At 38.3% G+C, this 15,961-nt stretch overlaps 1 long non-coding RNA gene across 1 annotated transcript; it reads left to right on the top strand.

The window, feature by feature from the left end:
• The first annotated feature begins 7,105 nt into the window (after positions 1 to 7,105).
• LOC134928858 (uncharacterized) lies at positions 7,106 to 8,653 on the top strand. The gene is made up of 3 exons (XR_010178074.1): positions 7,106 to 7,140; positions 7,375 to 7,511; positions 8,513 to 8,653. It is a non-coding gene; the product is annotated as an uncharacterized LOC134928858 (long non-coding RNA).
• The last annotated feature ends 7,308 nt before the right edge of the window (positions 8,654 to 15,961 follow it).

Genomic DNA, 15,961 nt, shown 5'->3' with positions numbered 1-15,961 from the left:
TGTATATTATTTTTCTGCAATAAATAAATATGAATGAAGGAACAATCTGATCTGTATTAAATAATAATCTAATATATATATATATATATATATATATATATATATATATATATATATATTTCTCGTTGATCGAAAATACAGTACCTGCTTGTTTAGCTGTAAAGAAGCCCATGAGAGAGGGGTTAATGTAAACAGAGTGGGCGGAAAAACTCAAATAAACCAGCTACTGACAGACACACACCTTATTTATTGAGACAGTTTTATTATTCTGCTTTCCTTAGCTGGGATACTGCGAGGATTGCTGCCTTCCCTCAACAGGGCACTAAATAATGTCAATAGTGTCAATAGGTGGGAGATAGGCGAGCAAGTCACTTTATCCACTGACCTAACAGTCCCAGGACCCGAACTTACACAGCCACTTTTCCTTTCTGCCTAGTTAGGACTGTAGTGTAGAATGTCACACTTTGTTGTACAATTCTGCAGGGTCATTTGTGCTGCTCTTTCCAAAACTAATATTGGAGGCTCTGGTCACAGGACTATTATCAGTTGCTGCTGTAGAAATCCAAGGCAAACATAAGACCATATTCATTTACAACACTTTACTCATTTGTAAGACAGGTAGATAGGATAGATAGATAGATAGATAGATAGATAGATAGATAGATAGATAGATAGATAGATAGATAGATAGATAGATAGATAGATTTTGGATTAGGCCTATACTGAAAAAAATAAAGTACACACACACACACACACACACACACACACACACACACACACACATATATATATATATATTACACAGTGTGTGTGTGTGTGTGTGTGTGTGTGTGTGTGTGTGTGTGTGTGTGTGTGTGTGTGTGTGTGTGTGTGTGTGTAATAAAATAAAGTAATTTCGGTTTCTTAAAAAAATGCAAATATGCCATAGTATAAATGTACTTGAATATGTGTAAGTGCATGCAGCATATTACGTTTTATTATATCATTCACACACTAATGTAGTATGTAAAATAAGGGAATCACTGGATACACACAGAAATAGGCAGACGCAAATACTAATGATTTACATCGCTCTATTACAATAACAGAAGCTATACATTGTATTTGATTCTCCCGAATAAATTGCATTTATTGTTTGAAAATAAAATAAAAACAAGATACAATGATGTTTCACAGACTTTACATTGTTATAAAGAGGAAGACGATTCCGCCGTTGGCGTTTAGGCGATGCTCAGGGTAAACACTTTTATAACTGTTTTCCAACGGCGTTTTTTTTTTCTTCATTTTTTTTTTTTTTTTTGTGTTTGCATAACCAGAGTTTGGGGGATTCTAGTGCCCCCAGTGTTTTTGTTTCCACGTATTGCAATGGATTGCTGACACTGCATCATTATGAATTTAATATTGTGCATATCTGAGAGCTGCTCGTGGTGTTTGCAGAAGAAAGCCAGCAGAGTTTTCTGTTTATTATGGGATTAACGAGCACTTTGAAAATTGGATTGAAGGTTAGGTGGTCTGCTTCAGAAAACAAGAGAAAAGGGGATGAGGATAACAGGGCAGAGGGAGAACAGACATTCTAGGTTCTGCCCTCACTGATTAGGCTGCTACAGTGTGCTGATAAATATCTTTAATAGTACAGGAGCAACATTCCAGCATCAAAAACGAGCCTGCATGCAAAGTTGCGCCAAAGTGCACAGAATTATCGCGCAAATGATACATTGTATATTTTGTATTCGTTTATTTTATTTCCATTCTCATCACACTTGTAGAAATGTAAACAATTGCTGTAAATCTTGAAATCTACATTGTACGGTGATAAAGCACCAACCAATCAACACCTAACTGTCATGTTTCAAACACAGCCTGTAACATGGAAGTTAGGAGCTGGTTGTTGTTTTTTTTTACTTATCACCGTACAATTTATCACTCTCCAAGGCTTGATCAATTTGGGCATGGTCAATCTGTCAATTCTGAGATTTAGGTTGGAATCATCTATTCAGCCAGACGTAAATATTGTTTGGAAATCTAACGCATGTGCTGTACACACATATACTATTTTCAACAGTGTTTGTAGCACCAAACCCAGCCATACACTGTAACATTAGGTAGTTAATCGTATCCTGCTTTCTTATGTTATTATATATAAATACAGCCGATTAAACTAGGAGCAGAGCTGTTTGGAAATCATGTCTTTAAAAACATTTTAAAAAAATTAGATAGATTAGGGTAATAGCACTCGTATATATATATGATTTAAGCACATCCTTACAGAAACCATAGAGATTGTGAAATACTTCATTAAGGAACCTTCACTTATGACACAGATAAATAGAAAAATACAGTTGATACCCTACATTTAAGCTCTTGGCTTCTCCCAAAAGGTCCAGAGAATCTTGCATGCAGCAACACCAAGTCGCTCTATCGTTTTGAGCAAGCCACAATGTTTTGCAACCCAAGACTTCAGCTCTCTGCAGAATCCGCATTTCAAGGAGCCTTTTGGTATTCTGTAGGAAAGTGGAGCATTTTGCACATTCTTCGGTTTGGCAAAGTAGGAAAAGCTATTTTCTGTAAGTCCAGTATCAAATTCGTCTTAAGCATATGATTTCACTTGAAGTCCTGCCCAGGAATCTTTCAAAGTGAACATTTGTCCTGCTCCCATGATGTCAGGCGGTTTCCCTGCATCTGTAATTTTAAGAAAAACAAACGTGCAAAGAACAAATGCTAGGGAAAAGCCAAACAAGTCTGCAGAAGTTCCAGAGGTTCACCTGTGGAGTGGGTCAACACTGAGAGGACCTGCTGGTGGAAACACAACTAGGAGGAGACGTTCTAACCATATTAGCCACAGTCATGAATGACCATTACAGTAATATAGTGTGCAGCAGGTTATCATAGTGATTTGTCTCCAAATTACACATTATCCAGCACAATGTAATAATTAGACGTAATAAACTGACTCATGTATTTAATAATACAGAGGTAGGCTCCCAACGGCAAGTCCCAGACTGACCAGCCAATCAGAGGCATTGTGGGACTTGTAGTTCCATGGTACTTTGCAAGCCACAAGGTGCTAAAATTGGTCTACTGTGACAAATGGGCTAAAACAGCAATACGTGAATGTATAAACACAAAAAATATATTCAATACATTCTATCTATCTATCTATCTATCTATCTATTATCTATCTATCTATCTATCTATCTATCTATCTATCTATCTATCTATCTATCTATCTATCTATCTATCTATCTATCTAGCCATCCATCTATCTATCGTTATATTTTAATGGCTTGAACATGCGTTGCTAATTAGGAGTTCAGGGTAATATACAGTATTTGGGAAATAAACTAATGTATAATTCCCTCCCAGGCTCTGTTTGAAGGAGGTGCTGAGCCTGGGAACTTTGATGTAGCTTAGACTATGCAGAACATACTGTAAACAATAACAGCTAGGAGGAAGGCCATTATTTAAAAGAAGGGATCTGTGCTTATTTTAATTGCTTTGCGTTTTAATCTCACGAACAACAAAATGGCCTTGGTAGTAAACATTTATATAGGATTTATATTGCATTAACTATTGGCAAGTAACGGTTTCTGCGGATTCAATCCTCTTAATGTTCCCTGCAAATCAAAGCTCGTATTCTTTGAAGAAGGTGTGTAATTGGAGTTTGAGGCATGCCTGGAATCTCCAGATGTCTATAAAATGAGACAGGGCAATTGGCAGGTCACATGAAGGTGGAGCAGGTTACAATCACTAGCACAAAGTCCCCTTTTACTACCCAGCCATTTAGAAGTACCGCACCTGAAACTTTTATATATACACACACACACACACACACACACACACACACACACACACACACACACACACACACACACACACACACATATATATGCATATATATATATACTATAATATTCATGTTTATGTTTGTTTTGATAACACAGGAAAGAGCAATAGCTTTCAGAAAAATGTAAAATAAAAAGACATATTGTTGCTTTATAAGCACTGAGGACTTTGTCGCTGTACATTTCTGAAGCATGTGTGTTACGTATAGAGCAATAATTACATTTATAAGTCTATAGGCGTGATATATATTTTGTGCACGTGTTATTACAGCCACGATCAGCATAAGGTAGAGAACGATATTTGTTGCAATTTACAACTCTTGTTGACATTTAAGTGTAGTTACAATGTAACGTTGCATGCTTCATACATTCTATTTATCTGCTTCTCACACTTACATGCAGCCTGTTTCATATTCCAATGTTTTGCCAGCTCGCGCAGCCCTCGGTTACCTGTGACAGGGCAGTAACAGGACATCCCAGCAGTGAGAGGAGGATTGGATTCCTTCCTATGCAGCTTACTTGGTGCACAGAAGATCCTGGACTGTGAAAAAGTTTAACAGGTACCTGGATAGGATTTTTACTTTGACCAGATGTTAAGAGTTTTTTCCCCCCTAAAATTGTCACGTGAAATGAACAGATGTGTAAGTTGCTAGTGGGACTGAGCCCCTCCTTCCCACACAGTCCTCACTGTGCTTTCATGGGCCCTCTCTAAGCTCACTGTGCTGCACTGTGCACAGGACTGCAAAACCCTACCATGCACTGTTATTTATCTCTGCTGCTGCTGCTGCTGGGGCAGCCTGGCACCTCAAACGTTTGATCCTTAGGAGAGTATCGGATCACAGCCTGGGACACCCTGAGACTAATCAATTGTTCCTTTGAAAGGGGTGCTGGATGACAAGAACCCGGGAGGAATGTCCCCTCTGACAGATCTGAGGTCTGCAAGCTTGGAGCATGAGCTGAAAGACACGCGGTATGGTGTATATGTATATATCTGTTGTATATAGGTCCTCCAGGTCCACTCCTAGATGCTACCGCTGGCTGATGTCCCCCTGATGGCCTGCTGAAATACCAATGCAATCATTTGGAAATGTAATCACAAGTCATGGATCTATTATGTCTGCCTGTCACTCACTCTGCCCCCGTGTAATGACTTAGCCTAGTAAAGCCACAAGTGTTCAGAAAATATCTATCTATCTATCTATCTATCTATCTATCTATCTATCTATCTATCTATATCTAAAGTAATTTCATTTTAAATAGTCACCTGTACAGGAATTTCAATATAAAAATAATGAATGCAATTTAACTGTTGCCCCAAAACTATATATATATATATATATATATATATATACATAAATATATGTGTGTGTGTGTGTGTGTGTGTGTGTGTGTGTGTGTGTGTGTATACACACACACACACACACACACACACATACATATATTTACATAAAGAGAGATAAAGAGATAGATATGGATTTATTTGTAGAGAATTTAGTTGTCTTTTGCGAACTCCTGTTACTTACGCTATTTTGTTCACTGAATGTTATATTATATACAAACCCTATTATGTCTTTTTTCCCCCCTTTTGAGCCAGTGATGCTCTAACTATATACATAAAAGTACAATTTGTTAATAGAACATAAATAAATGTTTATTGTAGAATATTATTTTTATGCTTTTCAATAAAAGGCTGTACTCCTTGCAGTGTTATTCTTCTCTACGGCTGCTTGCAACATGCACAGTGATTTATAGTTACTAATACAGTTCACACATATTAGATCTGCACAGCTGCCAGTAGTACAATATAAAGTGGGTAACTACAAACTGTATTACAGCACAGAGTTTATGGGAATTTATGTTTATTTCGTAGCATAAAAGTGCTGCTTTAATGTTTGTGAGCTGGAGCCCTCTGCATGAAGGAGAACGCCAATGTGTACAGTATGTAATATACAGATGTAGTAAGGAGTCTTAGCTCTCGAATAAAGTATAGTTTCCCCTAGGAACCTGGACCTAGAACAAGCTATATATCTGTGGAAATCTGTGTGGAATGACTTGTAACATTTTGTTTTCAATTGTACATAACAGTTCATTATATATGAATACCTTCTGAGAAATATATTTAAAGAATATTGCAAGGTAATGGTCCTTAGTTGTGTAGGTGAATATTTGTTTCAAATTAAAAATGTGTAGTAATAATAATAATAATAATGATGAAAACTTCAACCCCCTGAAATTGCCAATGAAAAATGTTTATCATGGGAAGAAAATATTTGTTTCAAATTAAAAATGTATAATAATAATAATAATAATAATAATAATAATAATAATAACTTCAACCCCTGAAATTGCTTATGAAAAATGGTTAGCGCAGGAAGTAAAGACTGATTAAATAATACAGGTGATTAGTGCATGGCTCACTGTGAGTGACTTATTTATCGTGAGAAACTCAGGCACTGGTTCTCAGCCTATAATGACTGAATGATTCCACTTATAGGAACCCTGGAGATATCTAACTTGTCCACTGACAATATTACGCGTTATCTGAAGGGCTTGTTGATATACTAGCTAAATTAGTGTTAATTTCAAACAGACTGACAAATTCCCTTGGGACTAAGGCTGACTTTATAGGACTGCAAAGTCCTCATAGATAAACACCTGGCTTCTCAATGAATGAGTAGTGATTGCAAGAATACTAAAATAGAGCATTACCGCCACACTGATTGGCAGAACATTGCCAATATTTATTTTTTAATTTTTTGCATGTTACGTTAACATATAATGCATTTTAATTTACTTGGGTTATTTTCATGGTTAGTTAAATAATAATAATAATAACAACAACAACAACAACAACAACAACAACAACAACAACAACAACAACAACAACAACAACAACAACAACAGTAATAGTATTATTATTAGCTTCATATACAATGATGCAATTTAAAATATTTTTTCATATAAAGCAATTAATAATATTTAATCCCTGTATTCTGAATTTTCAATCCATTCTTGTGCTATACCAGACTACCTGTAACATAGAGAGAGTACAAGGTATCAGGTGTGTGTTCTGTGCAAGCCTAAAGTATGCAGGGCCTAGAAATCACAATGATAATCTTTTATCTGAGACTTCTCTTTCTTTTTCTCAAATTCAACCATATCACAATCCGTTTCAACGTACTGCAGGAGTTACAGAACATCTCAATGTAACTGGGCTGTAGGGAAGCACTAATGTACAGAACAGAGACACGTCATAGATAGGTGTCAGATGTATCACTGGAGCACACTGTCATTCTATGTACAGTACATTATACTTGAAATAGAAATGATAGATAGATAGATAGATAGATAGATAGATAGATAGATGAGAAAGAAAGAAAGAAAGAAAGAAAGAAAGAAAGAAAGAAAGAAAGAAAGAAAGAAAGAAAGAAAGAAAGAAAGAAAGAAAGAAAGAAAGAAAGAAAGACAGTTTATGGGGATTTATGTTTATTTATTAGTATGTAATATATTAGTATTTTATCTATTCCCACAGTAGTAAGGTGTGGCTATTCAGCAAACGGAAATTTCAGCAGTTACTACCAGACAGGACAAATAGTGGGAGCACCTGATGTGACTAGTAGTTCCCCAACGGTATTGCCTGTCTGCTCCAATAGTTCCCGAGTTTACCAGGTACGATGCAACTAGCTGTGCAGATTCTCTCTCTCTCTCTCTCTCTCTCTCTCTCTCTCTCTCTCTCTCTCTCTCGCTTATATATATATATATATATATATATATATATATATATAATAGTCGGGAGAGAAAGAATGAAAGAGAGGGAGTGGGCTAATATATATTGATGTAGAATTTGCGTCCCTGACATGACATAATAAAGAGTATCTGCAGGTATGAATATTTCTTCTAAGTCGGAGATATTCGGTGTAATGAAACCTCTGTATTCTGAATACAATGTTCTAATTGCCGGGGGAATTAGATGCATGGTGAAACAATGTCACGGCTCATGAAATAAAGCATCAGAGTGTGATACACAGATTTGGCTACAGTGGGTGTGAGGCCGGGCTTGTGTCACCAGTAGTGCACCTGTGCTATAACCAATTTACAGTCAGTCTGCAGACTGCTGCAAGTTCGTGCGGAAGATCTATATGAATATAATGGTAACATTTTTCAGGATTTAAATACAGCAAAACGCTGTATAGAGATTACTGGTCTATATTGTGTATCCTAGTTAATAAATGCATATTCTTCCTAAGAACTCGAGTGTGGTTTATAAAAGTGAATACATATTAATCTGAGTATACTAAAGGTCTGACACAATGTGAGAATTATACATTACACGCTTTATACCGACATCAGATGAAGCGAAGATTCGGTATCTACTGTTATTTGTTTTAGTATCAGAATAGTTCGCATTTTATCACTCACCAGCTGTAATCTACATAGATTCCTCTGGCTCAGATAGGGTTAAAGGCAGAATTTCTATGTTCATTTTTTATACATCTCATAAATGTCACCCTGGGCAGTTACATTTACTGAAAACTGAAAATATATTTGTAATCATTGTTTTTTTATGTATACCAATAAGGGGCAAGTATTACAGTATATGAACTTATATATCTATTACTATCACTTCTGCAAAATATGAAGTTTTAACTTGTACTAAATTCGCTATGTAGGTGATATTCCTCATCAGTGCATCATGTCAGATTACCCTAACGGTAAATACACCGGGTCGTCCGTTTATTGCACCCAAAGGTGCCGAGCTGATGACAAATGGTGGGAATTTGGTCTAACGAGGACACGTCCTCAGTCTGTATTGAAAGGTCAGTATATGTCCATCCACACTTTCATGTTTGTGTAACACAAAGCAATAACACATGCCATCTAGGGCACTTACCAATTCCACATGCAGATTCCCATTACATTTTATTTATTGTGTCCATCAGAATTGTTACTAGAAGTAAGAGAGAGAGATGAAATAAACAGATAGATAGATAGATAGATAGATAGATAGATAGATAGATAGATAGATATGATATTGATCGATTTTATTAGCCATTCTGTGTAGTGCAGTATACAGAATTATGGGGAGTCGCAGGTTTCTCTACAATACACAGATAGTGTGGGTTTATTCGAGCACCACGATTGTTTCATATACACGATCTATATGGGGCTGATGACTGATCACTGTCACTTTTATTCTCAAATACATCTGTTTTAAATAAGAAATGTAAAGCAAGTAAAAGTTACTAATATTATCACTTTAGACAAAGAAAAAGATACTGTTCCAGGGTCAGTAAATAACTTTGCTACTTTGTGTTTTATTTTGTTCATTTTTTTCTGGTTTGAAGTAATTATTTTAAAGGCATGTATTCAGCAAGCGTGTATTAAACCCAGAATGTCTATTTGCAATACAGTCCTGTACTCTGTGGGGTATCCTAGCACCTAGACAATGGTACTGTACCTTCTGCTGATCCCCTTCATCCTAGCAGTCTGTCTACTCCATATATCACAAGTCTGATTTAACTTCCAGTAAATAAATGCCTCAAAATAATGTTTCTCTCTTTTGTAATCTTCTAAGAAAATAATAAAAATAATAATCCAAAAAAAAAGAAGAAAAAAAAAAAAGAACAAATCTTCAAACCTATCGAGTGCTGAGCAGCTGAATGATAGTCATCTTTAGGAGCCTGGCCAAAATGTCAATAAAAATTCAATTATTGATGCAACATGTGGGAATACTTACTCAATCTAAAAACATGATACGTGTATTGATATTTTGGAGAAAAGAGAACAATAAAGTTTCATATTTGCTGGTCAGGACCCTGTCCCCAAAAGGCAAAACACGCCACTGAAATTTTAATATATCTTGACAGTCTATTAAACTTGAAAGATCAATGGAAAGTTATCTGAAGCAGTCCTGAGCTGGGGATGGCTACAAAGAGATGTCACACATACTACTATGCTGAATCTGATAAGTAGAGAGTTGTCGATGGAGAGTGCACTAACTTGATAGACCAAAATGTCTGTGTCTGAGTGGGGGTGGGGGTGGGGTATTCTTTTTTTCTCTCTAGCATTTAGCACTGTGGCATAATCAGGCAATGACATTCTGCATTTTCTCATCATCATGCGGTGTAGAAGGGGTTAATGAGTGATCCACTTAAGAGCAGCGTTTGAAGAGGCTTCATTGTGTTTTTAAAACAGGTTCTAACATTTCAGCACACAGTGAGGTTTTGTGAATGTTCCTGAGCACAGCTAGGACCCCTGGCTGTGCACTTTAATTGTTCCCTCACCCAGCTGTGATATTGCATTTAATTTCCACCGACTCCAATTACATATGGAATCTCATCATGAAAAACAAAATAATGTAATTTTTGCCTCCAGTGGTTTAAGAGAAAATGCAGATGCCCCATAAACAATGGTGATCAAAGGTAGAGCCCATGGTCGTTAGAACTATCGCAAACAATCTAATGTATATAAATAAGCAATAAACACAAGATACTGACAGAGATGATCGTTTGGTTAATGTTTTAGCAACACTGTTTGGAATACACCGTTGGTGGAAATTTGAAAACGTAATAGTTGTCCATTGCCATAAGCTCCTAACATATTCCGCACCATGCCGGGAAGTCAGATGTGTAACAAAGCAAGCGGCTATAGAGATCATAGCTTGCCGCAGATCTAATACAACAGCACCAATCGTACTGTTTGGTCAATGATAGTCTGAAGTCCAGTCATTCAATCATCAGGGAATATTTCCTGGGAAGTGTGTGTCATCCTAGGAAGACATGCTCTGTTATGCAGTAGCTTTGATATACAGAAAATGTGTAGCAAATGACTGTCTAGCCCATCATCTACACATTAACTGAATGTATATAGAGAAGACAAAATATCATATGCTCAGATTTGTATTCAATATGGTTTTATTTCCACAATAAGAAATTATCAATATTATTAATAGTACATTATTTTGTACACATGCAGTAATTATTATTAATTGATACACAATTTACTACTACTACTACTACTATTACTACTACTACTACTACTACTACTACTACTACTACTACAATTGCTTATTTACATAGCATCAATGTAATCATTGACATTAGTTGCTGCCCTATCTTAGGTTACAGTTTACAGGTTTTACAGGTTATAGCAGTGGTTTCCAAACTTTTTTGAATCATGGCGCCCTAGAATATCAGAATTTTTTTCACGGCACCCCTAGGCCAAAAATTTCTTATTGAGAAATTTAGAAAGAAATATTACATTAAGTAGATTGCATTTATATGTCATTCTTAGGGTCAGTTGTGTGGTGAGGGACAAGATTTGCTTCTGTTTGGCCACATATTTTATGACTGGCAGCCACTAGCACTGGTTTTGCCTATTATATTGACCATGAATAATTTGAATTGGTCCTGGACCACCAACACAGGGCACCCCTGCAAGTGTCCCAAGGCACACCAGGAAGCCACGGCACACCGTTTGGGAACCTCTGGGTTATAGTTTAACTAGCCTACCCACATACACACGTGTATCAATTGCCTCTTTTTGTCATAAGCCTATCAACTCACGTAATTTAACAACATAATTAGTTGGAGTGTGGGAGGAAACTGTAGCATGAACTCATGCAAAACGTAGAGAGAATATGAAAACTCCACACAGATAAGGCTCTGGTTGGAACTGAACCCATAAACCTTGAACTCCCAGGAAAAGCATCATTAGCAATTGGTTTATATGCTGATGGGAATTAATGTGAAGTGCAAAGTAAAAACAGATGAGGAACTCCAGATCAATTGAATATAAATTTCAGCCTGTGGCACAAGCAGGCGGCTCAGTAAGAAATGTTAATGTAGAACTTTACAGGGCAGGTTATAATGGATGGGCATAAACAACTGGCATGCAGACTTGTGAGTTCAGTGGTGGAACGAGGGAAGGCAATGTGGCAGCAGAGGAAGGTGATATGGTCAGATGAATCACATCCTTCACCATGATCGACCAATGAATGAACACATATGTGGTGCAAAGCTATGATCTACAGCCTTGAGAATAGTGAAGTGTCCTGGTGGTTCCATAATGTTGATTGGGTGCAGTCATTTCATTTGAAGGTTAGATCAGTGCTAGTAACTCTTCACCCCATGGTGCAGCATTTCTATACTAATGTAGGCAGAAGTCTTCCAGGATGACAATGTTCGCTCCCACCGATCATGTATGGTTTGTGATCACCCAATGGTTTCATAAGCATGGCATTAATATTTCCCATATGCCATGTATTTTCAGTCACCAGACCTGAACATTTTTGGGAGAAAAAAGTTTGTTTCAGATTAGCAAAATGTAAACAGTTAATGGTGTTAAAAACTGTACATGAAACTGTTTAAACCAAAGTAATATCTGTAAGACCAAACCATCTTAGCCACAGGTCATATCTAATAATCAAAACCTGCAGACTGCAGCAAGCAACCTTTCAGAGAGTTGTCTGTTACTACTGGAATAATTGTTCACAGATACACAGTACACCAACACCTACAGATACACAGTACACCAACACCTACACAGTACACCATCACCTACACAGTACACCATCACCTACACAGTACACCAACACCTACAGATGCACAGTACACCAACACCTACAGATACACAGTACACCAACACCTACAGATACACAGTACACCAACACCTACACCTACACAGTACACCAACACCTACACAGTACACCAATACCTACAGATGCACAGTACACCAACACCTACAGATATACAGTACACCAACACCTACAGATACACATTACACCAACACCTACAGATACACAGTACACCAACACCTGCATAACACTGATCTGTTACCACTGGAGTCATTACTCACAGGTTACCAGTAGAGCAATGCATGCAACACTGGCATGCATGTTGTATTTGTTAGATGAAAATCTATTGGGGCTTTTGTAGCTTTTAACATACAGTATGTTTATTTTTGTTCTCTGAACCTCATGTGCACAAGAAATGTGCATGCTTATGTCTGTTTGCAGATATTGTTACATCTGATACTTCAATAAATAGTGGAAAACTGCTCTAATCAAGCTGGTAACAATCACCAGGTGCTGCGGGAGGGGGTTACTCTAGACAAGAAATACACAAGGGATTTTTCCCACGCACTCTGCTGGCTGTTAGTAAGAAGAGCTATATACTATGTAATAATAGGAAATTTAGAGCTCTTCGTTACATATGTTTTGCAAAAGATATGATAAGCCTCCAGGCCACTTCACGGCTGCTCTATTACTGGAGGTCCCTATCTAAGCATAGGTCCAGGGCTTGGACCCCACAAAGTCGGCTCAGGCCCGACCACCCCAGGGCAGCACACCATTGAAATACTAAAGTGTTAATATGTGTTAAGAAAGAAGCAGAAGCTATGGGTTAGAAAGTGCTACAAAAATAAGGGTGTTAATAAAATACTCAAAAGAGTAATGTTAGTGAAAAAATAGGAGTGTTACATAAGTGCTAAATAAATAATATGGCATGCTACCCCAAGGTGGCCCAGCCCCACCAGACCCGGGGGGTACCACTCCCCAAACCCATACACAGCATAATAATAATAACATCCACTATGGGTCATACAATTGCTTAATGTATGGCCACATGATAATGGCACATACAGAACATATCCAGATTGAGAGCTAGTTTACCTGGAGGCACCCCTGTATCCTCCAAATGGCACCACAGGACCCAGCATGCCCTCCTAATGCTGGCTCCATCTATGCCTCTCTGAACTGCAATAAATAGTGGAAAACTGCTCTAATCAAGCTGGTAACAATCCCCAGGTGCTGCGGGAGGGGGTTACTCTAGACAAGAAATACACAAGGGATTTTTCCCACGCACTCTGCTGGCTGTTAGTAAGAAGAGCTATATACTATGTAATAATAGGAAATTTAGAGCTCTTCGTTACATATGTTTTGCAAAAGATATGATAAGCCTCCAGGCCACTTCACGGCTGCTCTATTACTGGAGGTCCCTATCTAAGCATAGGTCCAGGGCTTGGACCCCACAAAGTCGGCTCAGGCCCGACCACCCCAGGGCAGCACACCATTGAAATACTAAAGTGTTAATATGTGTTAAGAAAGAAGCAGAAGCTATGGGTTAGAAAGTGCTACAAAAATAAGGGTGTTAATAAAATACTCAAAAGAGTAATGTTAGTGAAAAAATAGGAGTGTTACATAAGTGCTAAATAAATAATATGGCATGCTACCCCAAGGTGGCCCAGCCCCACCAGACCCGGGGGGTACCACTCCCCAAACCCATACACAGCATAATAATAATAACATCCACTATGGGTCATACAATTGCTTAATGTATGGCCACATGATAATGGCACATACAGAACATATCCAGATTGAGAGCTAGTTTACCTGGAGGCACCCCTGTATCCTCCAAATGGCACCACAGGACCCAGCATGCCCTCCTAATGCTGGCTCCATCTATGCCTCTCTGAACTGCAATAAATAGTGGAAAACTGCTCTAATCAAGCTGGTAACAATCCCCAGGTGCTGCGGGAGGGGGTTACTCTAGACAAGAAATACACAAGGGATTTTTCCCACGCACTCTGCTGGCTGTTAGTAAGAAGAGCTATATACTATGTAATAATAGGAAATTTAGAGCTCTTCGTTACATATGTTTTGCAAAAGATATGATAAGCCTCCAGGCCACTTCACGGCTGCTCTATTACTGGAGGTCCCTATCTAAGCATAGGTCCAGGGCTTGGACCCCACAAAGTCGGCTCAGGCCCGACCACCCCAGGGCAGCACACCATTGAAATACTAAAGTGTTAATATGTGTTAAGAAAGAAGCAGAAGCTATGGGTTAGAAAGTGCTACAAAAATAAGGGTGTTAATAAAATACTCAAAAGAGTAATGTTAGTGAAAAAATAGGAGTGTTACATAAGTGCTAAATAAATAATATGGCATGCTACCCCAAGGTGGCCCAGCCCCACCAGACCCGGGGGGTACCACTCCCCAAACCCATACACAGCATAATAATAATAACATCCACTATGGGTCATACAATTGCTTAATGTATGGCCACATGATAATGGCACATACAGAACATATCCAGATTGAGAGCTAGTTTACCTGGAGGCACCCCTGTATCCTCCAAATGGCACCACAGGACCCAGCATGCCCTCCTAATGCTGGCTCCATCTATGCCTCTCTGAACTGCAATAAATAGTGGAAAACTGCTCTAATCAAGCTGGTAACAATCCCCAGGTGCTGCGGGAGGGGGTTACTCTAGACAAGAAATACACAAGGGATTTTTCCCACGCACTCTGCTGGCTGTTAGTAAGAAGAGCTATATACTATGTAATAATAGGAAATTTAGAGCTCTTCGTTACATATGTTTTGCAAAAGATATGATAAGCCTCCAGGCCACTTCACGGCTGCTCTATTACTGGAGGTCCCTATCTAAGCATAGGTCCAGGGCTTGGACCCCACAAAGTCGGCTCAGGCCCGACCACCCCAGGGCAGCACACCATTGAAATACTAAAGTGTTAATATGTGTTAAGAAAGAAGCAGAAGCTATGGGTTAGAAAGTGCTACAAAAATAGGGGTGTTAATAAAATACTCAAAAGAGTAATGTTAGTGAAAAAATAGGAGTGTTACATAAGTGCTAAATAAATAATATGGCATGCTACCCCAAGGTGGCCCAGCCCCACCAGACCCGGGGGGTACCACTCCCCAAACCCATACACAGCATAATAATAATAACATCCACTATGGGTCATACAATTGCTTAATGTATGGCCACATGATAATGGCACATACAGAACATATCCAGATTGAGAGCTAGTTTACCTGGAGGCACCCCTGTATCCTCCAAATGGCACCACAGGACCCAGCATGCCCTCCTAATGCTGGCTCCATCTATGCCTCTCTGAACTGCAATAAATAGTGGAAAACTGCTCTAATCAAGCTGGTAACAATCCCCAGGTGCTGCGGGAGGGGGTTACTCTAGACAAGAAATACACAAGGGATTTTTCCCACGCACTCTGCTGGCTGTTAGTAAGAAGAGCTATATACTATGTAATAATAGGAAATTTAGAGCTCTTCGTTACATATGTTTTGCAAAAGATATGATAAGCCT

Source organism: Pseudophryne corroboree, chromosome 5, assembly GCF_028390025.1.
Source record: "Pseudophryne corroboree isolate aPseCor3 chromosome 5, aPseCor3.hap2, whole genome shotgun sequence".
Lineage (NCBI taxonomy): Eukaryota > Metazoa > Chordata > Amphibia > Anura > Myobatrachidae > Pseudophryne > Pseudophryne corroboree.
The sequence above is the reverse complement of the archived record's forward strand: the minus strand, read 5'-3'. Positions and strand labels throughout refer to the sequence as shown.